Here is a 10,761-nt window from a genome sequence, read left to right on the forward strand (position 1 = left end):
AAACTTACCTCCTTCTAGTGATAGCCTTAGCACTCAGTCATGTTTAGCCAAGACTAGCTTCTGCCTCCAGCTCCAATTAAAATTCTTTGTAATGCAAACCTTCCTTCTTTGCCTTTAAAAACCCATGACTTTTACTCCCTAGCAGGACACTGTTTGGGTTGCTACCCAAATTTGTGTGCCCTGAATTGCAATTCTTTGATCCCAAATAAACACTTTTCACTTGTTTATTGCCTCCTAGGTTTATTTAGGTTGACAGAATCATGGCTAGCCTGTATAACAAATGCTACAGAAATAAAAGACACTACCACTTCTTCCTTGTTCTGTCTTGGATTACTAGCAATTCAGGAGCCATGTCATGAAGACATTCAAGCAGACTGTTGAGAGGCCCACATCAGGAGGAACTAAGGCGTACCACTGTTAGCCAGGACCAACTTGCCAACCACATGAGCAAACCACTTTGGAAGCAAATCCTCCAGCCCCCAGTAAGACTTTATATGAAAGCAGCCCAGGCTTACATCTTGACTGCAACTTCATGAAAAGTTCCAAGCGAGAATCATCCAACTAAGCTGTTTCTGAATTTCGGATGTATAGAAACTATAAGATAATAAATGTTTATTGTTTAAAGAGCCATGGTTTTGAAGTCATTTGTTATGCAGCAATAAATAATACACTGGCTTTCTCAACCTGATAGGTAGATGTCCTACTATTACCAGGCTGTTGCCCCAGAATCATACCCCTGCTCCTCCCTCAAATGGAAACTAACTGCTCTTATCTGAAGGAGGAAGCTGCAAAAAGAAAAACAAAAACTGGTTAGAACCAGCTAGGCCCAAGATGGAAGGAGACCTGACCTCCAGGGGACCTTGAGCTTCATTATAGGATCATTATAATACATTAGCATGCTAAGTGACACACCCACCAGCACCATGACAGTTGACAGATGCCATGACAACAACCAGAAGAGCTCATACAAGGACGGAAGAGGAGTACTGCCTCAGTTCCAGGTCCAAACCACACTCCTGTTCTCAGATAAGTCATGAATATCCCTCCCTCTCTTTACTCAATTCCCTCCCTTTTACCTCAACCCTCCTATATATATGGTGTCTCAGTCAGGTTGAGAAGTTGATTTGCGAACTAAGTTCCCACTTCTCCATTCTTTGGCCATTGAATAAAGCTTGCACTATTACAGTCTTAGCATCGATTTTATTATCGGTTGTGCAAATCCGAGCAAAAAAAGAACTTCCCCCGCCGAGACAAGGAATCTTGGCCTGGGCTAGGACCCTGGTGCGGTCCAGGCAACCAAATCAATAACAAATTCTACCTACTTACACAAGACATCTGCATCTTGGTGAGATTGGAAGAAACTGATCCTTTGCTTTTACAAGTTAATAAACTCAACTTCATCAGGTTACCCCAAAATAATGGGTCTCTAGATTCATGCTCACTTGACACCAAACTCACAACAGCATTATTATTAACCCAAAATATCAATTCAATAATTTATTATTTTTTTGTTTGTTTGTTTTGCGGTACGCGGGCCTCTCACTGCCGTGGCCTCTCCCGTTGCGGAGCGCAGGCTCCGGACGCGCAGGCGCTGCGGCCATGGCTCACGGGCCCAGCCGCTCCGCGGCATGTGGTATCTTCCCAGACCGGGGCACGAACCCGCGTCCCCTGCATCGGCAGGTGGACTCTCAACCACTGCGCCACCAGGGAAGCCCAATTCAATAATTTATAATGAGAAGTGGACCAGCTGTTGCTTAGAATGTTAGGTACATTCAAGAGGCCAAATTAAAATCTGATGGTTGTTTTATGGGGCTAGAATTAGAAAAATGATTGTTGGATATTCTTACAGAATAGGTCTAAAAACTATGGGAGCTGAATTTTTAAATCCTTTCTCCTTTCTAGAATATTTCTTTCAAAAGAAACTGTCACTAGAAACAGAGTACCTTGCAAAACATAATAGGCTCCACGGGTCTTTAAAGTAATCAATGCTAGAACTATAACAGTTATTAAGGAACTCTAAAAACACTAAAGTAAGTTTTCCAGGAGGGTATTTATACTCTCCCATAAAACTTCTCTTCATTTTATGATAGAAACACCCTGCTGACTGGCTACAGCCACACCAGCATGCTTCTGGGTTGAAGGTACCACTGGAGCCCATCTTCAAAGACCCCATGTGTCCTATCCCTCTGAATGTTTCTCCCCCGTACAAAGGTAAAACCAGACTCAGGTAAACCCAACCAGGAAAGTTTCTTTGCCTTTGCTTTTCATTTACTTCCTCCTTCCCCTTCCTCAATCAAATTCTTATCTCAGCTCCTTTTTCCTCCAGAGAGCTAATTCATTTAATGTCTGATAAATCTATATAATGTATTATCCTTCCCAGCAGGTTTGCATTTTACCAGGTAAAATGCCTGTCTAGATATATTTCAGGCTTCAGGGCCTCTGATGAGGTCATGATTTTTTAAACTTCAGTATGTATATGAATCATTAAGAGCTTATTTAAAATGCTATTCCCCAGTCTCACTGCTACAGATTTTTAATCCATAAATTTAAGGTAGGACCCAGAAACCTGCACTTAGAGCAAATAACCTCCCCCCACCCTCTGTGATGCTTACATAAGCAATCTGAAGACCACTCTTTGAGGAAGTGTTACAAAGGAAGATATTTTGGGACTAAGGAACTCTAGATTATCAGAAACCACTGGCAACTATAGCTCCCTCCCTCCTTCTTCAACCAGTATGAGCACCTCCTTATAATTATAGCTATTTCATTTCCTAACCCGTTACAATTATCTTGCTGCTCACCCTGCAAATCCAGACTATTAGTGTCCACATTGTATGCCAACAGGCATACAAATTGCACCTTGATTCATATGGACTTCATGTTAAAGTCAGGCTCGTGTTCTCAAGCTCTGAGCGTTGTTCTAGTGACATAATTGATAAATGCCATGACTCCTGGCTTGAGGCTCTTTCCTATTATGTCCTTTCAGCACTTGCCTGCCCTCTGGGATTTCCAAGCTCCACAAACTATCAATCTCTGATGACCACAGACCTCGTTCTGATGATCCGGAGCCTTGACGCTGACCCTCCTGAGCCCCTACTTTTCCAGGCGTGGTTAATGGACCACTCACATCTTTTAAAATCTGGACACATGGGGATGGAATCCAGAAACACACGTTAAATAAGTTCCCTAGGTGTACTCAGTGTAAATATCATTGGTATTAAGCAATTTCTTAAAATTGCCTAATGATAAAAAGCACCAGGACACTGAAAAATAGTTTGCTAGACCTCCCTCACCATCTGGTGATTCTGACTGGGGAGAGGGTGAGCTTTATTCTTAACAAGCATTCCAGGCTAATTCTAATAACTGGGCAATTTGAGAAACCTTGGCCTAAAATAACAATGTAAGATTTTAACATCAGGATATCTTTACAAGTTCAGTTATATTATGCTGAACATTAAACCTAGGAGCATGAAGCTAGCTGGTATTAGAAAGGTAATCCTCAGAAGATAACCAATAGCTTAACAAGAAGACTTGCTCTTATATTTCATCTCTCACATGCAAATATGTTAAGTGGTAATGAAGGAATTTTTAAGTAATACTTGAATCCTTAAAAACTCATGTTGCAACAGTGAGATTTTTCAGTTCCCTTTTAAAAGATGAATTACTTTAGGGGAATTTCCCCCATGAACACATCAAAAATACACCTGGAGCAAAAATACATGTGGAGCAATCCTCACTGAAAACAAACTGGAGACTGGCAGAAAGACTCGTACAACCAATGCCATAAGAAAAATCCACACAAAGCCTGATAGGAAGGGAAGAGAAGCGATAAGTTTGGGACCTGAGCCACTGGGAGGGGACAGAGAAGAAGAGGGGATTACACAGGCTTAGAGATCCTCCCTGGAGAGTGAGTGGAGTGAACCACATATTGTGCACCCCAGCCCTAGGGTCCAACACTGGGAGGCCGAGTCCCCTTAGCTGGTTTGAAAACCAGTGGGACTGACAACAGAGCTGTAAGAAACCTAGATTCCGCTCATGAAAAGCATGCACACACTTGATTACTCCTGAAACAAGGCAGAAGAAGCAGATTGAAACTGCCCGGGACTCTGGCTCAGTTTCCTGTGACCATCCCAGCACATGCCCCAGACTGAGCCGAGCACCTGCCCTGGCTCCTCTTGCTCCATGGTGTAGCTCCACACTAGGGCAAAGACTGCTGCAGCCAAGATGAGTGTGCAGTTATGGGGGATGGAGCTGGCTCCCACCTGGAATAACATCTGAACAGTATAAGGGCAGCTATTACTAGCACTTGCAGAGACAGCAAATCAGGAGTGGTCCAGAAAGGTGACTGATGACAGGACCACCCCAGCATGCACCCCAGTCCACATCAAGCACCTGCTCTAAAAACCTCTTGCTCAGTACTGCTCCACACTGGGATGAATGTGCCAATGCTGGGAAAGGGAAGAACACACACTTAGAGAAGAGAATCAGCTCAGACCCAAACCTCAGGGCTTCTGCTCCAGCAGCTGGGGACCCAACCCTGTCCCTGATAGAGTGATGTTAGCCACTAAGCAGAGGAGAAGTCCCAGCTTACACCCGGCTCTGGCTCTAACCCCTTCACTTCCAGCCCCACCTCCTACCAAGGAGATAGGTGCAAGCACACCCTGCGGGAAGGTGCAACTCATGCTTACTTCAGATCCAGCTCTCCCACCAAAGCCACTGGGCACATGTAGACTGTATAAGAATGCTACTACAAAAGGACACCCCTTCAAAACCAGGATAGGCAGCTGTTTCACATAATTTCATAGAGACAGAGAGAGTTAAGCAAAATGAGAAGACAGAAATTTGCTTTAAATGAAAGAACAAGAAAAAAAACCTGAAAAACAACTAATAAAAGAGAGATAAATAATTTATGACATAAAGAGTACAAAGCATTAGTAATAAGAATGCTAACTGATCTTGGGAAAGGAATAGATGAGCACAGTGAGAATTTTAACAAGGAACTAGAAAATATAAAAAGAACTAGGCAGAACTGAAGAATACAGTAACTGAAATGAAAAACACACTAGGAGGAATTAACAGCAGACTAGGTGATACTAAAGAATGCATAAGTGACCTGGAAGATAGAACAAGGGAAATCACCAATCAGAAGAGCAAAAAGAGGGCTTCCCTGGTGGCGCAGTGGTTGAGAGTCCGCCTGCCGATGCAGGGGATGCGGGTTCGTGCCCCGGTCCGGGAAGATCCCACATGCCGCGGAGCGGCTGGGCCCGTGAGCCATGGCTGCTGAGCCTGCGCGACCGGAGCCTATGCCCCACAACGGGAGAGGCCACAGCAGTGAGAGGCCCGCGTACCGCAAAAAAAAAAAAAAAAAAAAAGAAGAGCAAAAAGAAAAAAAAATTTTTTTAATAAGAACAGTTTAATGGGCCTCTGGGACAACATCAAGCATACCAACATTCACATCACCTCTTTTCCAAGAGAAGAAGACAAAGAGAAAGGAGTTGAAAAGTATTTGATGAAATTATGGCTGAAACTTCTTGAAACAGAAGAAGGAAACAGATATTCAGGTACAGGAAGCACAAACAGTCCCAAACAAGATGAACCCATACAGACTCACACCAAGACATATCAAGCAAAGAAAATAAAAGCAAAAATAAACAAATGGGACCTGATTAAACTTAAAAGCTTTTGCATAGCAAAAGAAACCATCAATAAAATGAAAAGACAACATACTGAATGGGAGAAAATATTTACAAATGATATGACTGATAAGAGTTTAATATTCAAAATATAAAACAGTTCACACAACTCAACATCAAAAAAACACAACCCAGGGCTTCCCTGGTGGCGCAGTGGTTGAGAATCCGCCTGCTGATGCAGGGGACACGGGTTCGTGCCCCGGTCCAGGAAGATCCCACATGCCGCGGAGCGGCTGTGCCCGTGAGCCATGGCCGCTGAGCCTGTGCATCCGGAGCCTGTGCTCCGCAACGGGAGAGGCCACAACAGTGAGAGGCCCGTGTATCCCCAAAAAAATATATATATATATATCAAACCAATTTAAAAATGGGCAGAAGGAGAGACCATCAAGATGGCGAAGAGTAAGACGTGGAGATCACCTTCCTCCCCACAAATACATCAGAAATACATCTACATGTGGAGCAACTCCTACAGAACACCTACTGAACACTGGCAGAAGACCTCAGACTTCCCAAAAGGCAAGAAACTCCCCACGTACCTGCATAGGGCAAAAGAAAAAAAGAAAAAACAGAGACAAAAGAATAGGTATGGGACCTGCACCACTGGGATGGAGCTGTGAAGGAGGAAGTCTCCACACACTAGGAAGCCCCTTCACGGGCAGAGACCATGGATGGCGGAGGGGGAAAGCTTCGGAGCCACGGAGGAGAATGCAGCAACAGGGGTGTGGAGGGCAAAGCGGAGAGATTCCCACATAGAGGATCAGTGCTGACCAGCACTCACCAGCCTGAGAAGCTTGTCTACTCACCCACGAGGATGGGTGGGGGCTGGGAGCTGAGGCTCAGGCTTCGGAGGTCAGATCCCAGGGATAGGACTGGGGTTGGCTGCATGAACACAGCCTGAAGGGGGCTGGTGCTCCACAGATAGCCAGGAGGGAGTCTGGGAAAAAGTCTGGAGCTGCCTAAGAGGCAAGAGACCATTATTTCAGGGTGCACAAGGAGAGGTGATTCAAAGCACCGCCTAAACGAGCTCCAGAGACGGTCGCGAGCCGCGGCTATCAGTGCAGACACCAGAGACAGGCATGAAATGCTAAGGCTGCTGCTGCAGCCACCAAAAGCCTGTGTGCAAGCACAGGTCACTATCCACACCTCCTGGGAGCCTGTGCAGCTCGCCACTGCCAGGATCCTGTGATCCAGGGACAACTTCCCCGGGAGAATGCACGGCGCGCCGCAGGCTGTTGCAACGTCACACCAGCCTCTGCTGCTGCAGGCTCACCCTGCATTCCATACCCCTCCCTTCCCCACAGCCTGAGTGAGCCAGAGCCCCTGAATCAGCTACTCCTTTAACCCCGTCCTGTCTGAGGGAAGAACAGACAGCCTCAGGCGACCTACACGCAGAGGCGGGGCCAAATCCAAATCTGAACCCCAGGAGCTGTGAGAACAGAGAAAGGGAAATCTCTCCTAGCAGCCTCAGGAGCAGCGGATTAAATCTCCACAATCAACTTGATGTACCCTGCATCTGTGGAATAACTGAATAGACAAGGAATCATCCCAAAATTGAGGCGGTGGACTCTGGGAGCAACGATATTTTTTTTTTCCTTTTTCTCTTTTTGTGAGTGTGTATGTGTATGCTTATGTGTGTGATTTTGTCTGTATAGCTTTGCTTTTACCATTTGTCCTAGGGTTCTCTCTGTCCTTTTTTTTTTTATTATTATAGTTTTAGCGCTGTTATCACTGGTGGATTTGTTTTTTCGTTTGGTTGCTCTCTTCTTTCTTCTTTCTATTTTCTTTCTTTATTACTTTTTAATTTTTTATTTTTTAATAATTATTCTTTATTTTAATAACTTTATTTTATTTATTTATTTATTTTTTTCTCCCTTTTCTTCTGAGCCGTGTGGCTGACAGGATCTTGGTGCTCCAGTCAGGTGTCAGGCCTGTGCCTCTGAGGTGGGAGAGCCAAGTTCAGGATATTGGTCCACCAGAGACCTCCTAGCTCCACATGATATTAAACAGAGAAAGCTCTCCCAGAGATCTCCATCTCAACACCAAGACCCAGCTCCACTCAATGACCAGCAAGCTACAGTGCTGGAAACCCTATGCCAAACAACTAGCAAGACAGGAACACAGCCCCACCTATTAGCAGAGAGGCTGCCTAAAATCATAATAAGGTCACAGACATCCCAAAACACACCACCAGATGCGGTTCTGCCCACCAGAAAGACAAGATCCAGCCTCATCCACCAGAACACAGACCATATCCAGCCTCATCCACCAGAACACTAGTCCCCTCCACCAGGAGGCCTATCCAACACACTGAAACCAACCTTAGCCACTGGAGGCAGACACCAAAAACAATGGGAACTACGAACATGCAGCCTGCGAAAAGGAGACCCCAAACACAGTTAGGTCAGCAAAATGAAAAGACAGAGAAACACACAGCAGTTGAAGGAGCAAGGTAAAAACCCAACAGACCAAAGAAATGAAGAGGAAATAGGCAGTCTACCTGAAAAAGAATTCAGAGTAATGATAGTAAAGATGATCCAAAATCTTGGAAATAGAATGGAGAAAATACAAGAAACGTTTAACAAGGACCTAGAACTAAAGAGCAAACAAACAGTGATGAACAACACAATAAATGAAATTAAAAATTCTCTAGAAGGAATCAATAGCAGAATAACTGAGGCAGAAGAACGGATAAGTGACCTGGAAGATAAAATAGTGGAAATAACTACCACAGAGAAGAATAAAGAGAAAAGAATGAAAAGAATTGAGAACAGTCTCAGAGACCTCTGGGACAACATTAAATGCACTAATATTTGAATTATAGTTTAATTAAGTTTTATTAAGTTTAATGGATAATAAGACTTGGCAGCACCCTAAACCCTGATCCAGCACCCTTGTAGCTACCTTGGTGTTTTACAAATTTCACTTTGATGCTAGATATAATTAGTGATCATATATTTCAAGGCTGGGTAAAAAGGGGAAACAATGAAAGGAGAAGCAGGTATCATTTGCAAATGAAGTTCACCTTTCTAGAAGCATGACCACCAATAGTCTATGACTAGCAGAAAAATCTGAGCTTCTTTAATGGTACTGTATTGCCATCTAGAGGCACAGTAACATGCCTATGACATGCAAGATAGTTAAAATTGTTAAAAGTGAAAATCTAAAACAAATGCAAGTACAATTAAGGTAAAATAGAAAACGTGAAATTCTAGAGTAGTAATCTTTTCAAAGAACTCCTGCCTCAATAGGAAATAGGCTTCTGAATCAAAAATAAGGCAAGGGTGTTTCAAAGTAAAAGATATGTGTTTTCCCAGAATCTGAAATGTAAAAGTAAGTGAATTTACTATGGAACTTACAGCAGTGCAAAGATCAAGATATAAATGGGTAAGTTGGGAGATTGGGATTGACATATATACACCAATATGTATAAAATAGATAACTAATAAGAACCTGCTGTATAAAAAATAAATAAATTTTTTTTAAAAAGATATAAATGGGTAAAAATAAATTGGGAGAGGGGACAGTAAAAGAAAAAGTTTCCTGGGAATTATTAATCACTAATCATTAATCACTTGAATAGCAAAAGATAGTCCAGAATTTTGCAGAGGCAATGAAGGTTACTCAGTTTTCAATAACAAGTAGGTAATTTGGTAAAATTATGAATCATTTTCATTTTAAAACACTATTTGTAAAAATGATCTTCAACAGAATTTCATTTAACATAAAACAATACTATAAACTATAACCAGGGGCTTCCCTGGTGGCGCAGTGATTGAAAGCCCGCCTGCCAATGCAGGGGACGTGGGTTCGAGCCCTGGTCTGTGAAGATCCCACATGCTGCAGAGCAGCTGGGCATGTGTGCCACAGCTGCTGAGCCTGTGCTCTGGAGCCTGCGAGCCACAACTACTGAGCCCACGTGCCACAACTACGGAAGCCTACGTGCCTAGAGCCCATGCTCCGCAACAAGACAAGTCACTGCAATGAGAAGCCCGTGCAACACAATGAAGAGTAACCCCCGCTTGCTGCAACTAGAGAAAGCCCGCGAGCAGCAATGAAGACCCAGTGCAGCCAAAAATAAATAAATAAAATAAATAAATTTATTTTAAAAAAAAACCCTATAACCAGGACCCCTGATCATCCCAAAGAAAGAAAGTATTCAAACATTGATATTTATTGCCCAAAGTTGAAAGCCCTTGATCCTCCATTTGACCAGAGTTCTGAATTTAGGTTCCACTCAACTGTAATAGCTCCTGTGTCAGAATTAGGAGGTTTAGGAAAACAGAAGGTAAGTGTCACCTGGATGTCATTTGAGGTCTCTCTGATCTCTGAAATGTATAAGAACTGATTCACACTCCTATACCAGGTCTAAAGGGAAGGCTACTGCCTCCTCAGGATTTCTTAGAATTTCCAGGGGCTCATAATCTCAAATTGCCTTGCACTCAATTTCCTATTGAACTCTCTAACGCATTCAAATCTCACGTCCCCAATCATTCTTTGATTTGGAATAAGCTCTTTCCTTAATTTCATCAAAACACCACTACCACCAGGGAGAGTCATAATTAATCAAAGGTTTGGAGGACAAAACCACAAAGCTAATAAACTGGGACTTCCCTGGTGGTCCAATGGTTACGACTCCCTGCTTCTACTGCAGGCGGCACAGGTTCAACCCCTGCTCAGGGAACTAAGATCCCACATCCAGAAGAGCACGGCCAAAAATTAAAAAAAGAATAAATAAACATAACAAGAACTACAATCCTGCAGCCTGTGGAACAAAAACCACATCCACAGATGGATAGAAAAGATGAAAGGGCAGAGGGCTATGTAACAGATGAAGGAACAAGATAAAACCCCAGAAAAACAACTAAATGAAGTGGAGATAGGCAAACTTCCAGAAAAATAATTCAGAATAATGAGAGTGAAGATGATCCAGGACCTCGGAAAAAGAATGGAGGCAGAGATCAAGAAGATGCAATAAATGTTTAACAAAGATATAGAAGAATTAAAGAACAAACAAACAGAGATGAACAACACAATAACTGAAATGAAGAATACACTAGAAGGAATCAAT

Source organism: Physeter macrocephalus, chromosome 11 (genome assembly GCF_002837175.3).
Source record: "Physeter macrocephalus isolate SW-GA chromosome 11, ASM283717v5, whole genome shotgun sequence".
NCBI lineage: Eukaryota > Metazoa > Chordata > Mammalia > Artiodactyla > Physeteridae > Physeter > Physeter macrocephalus.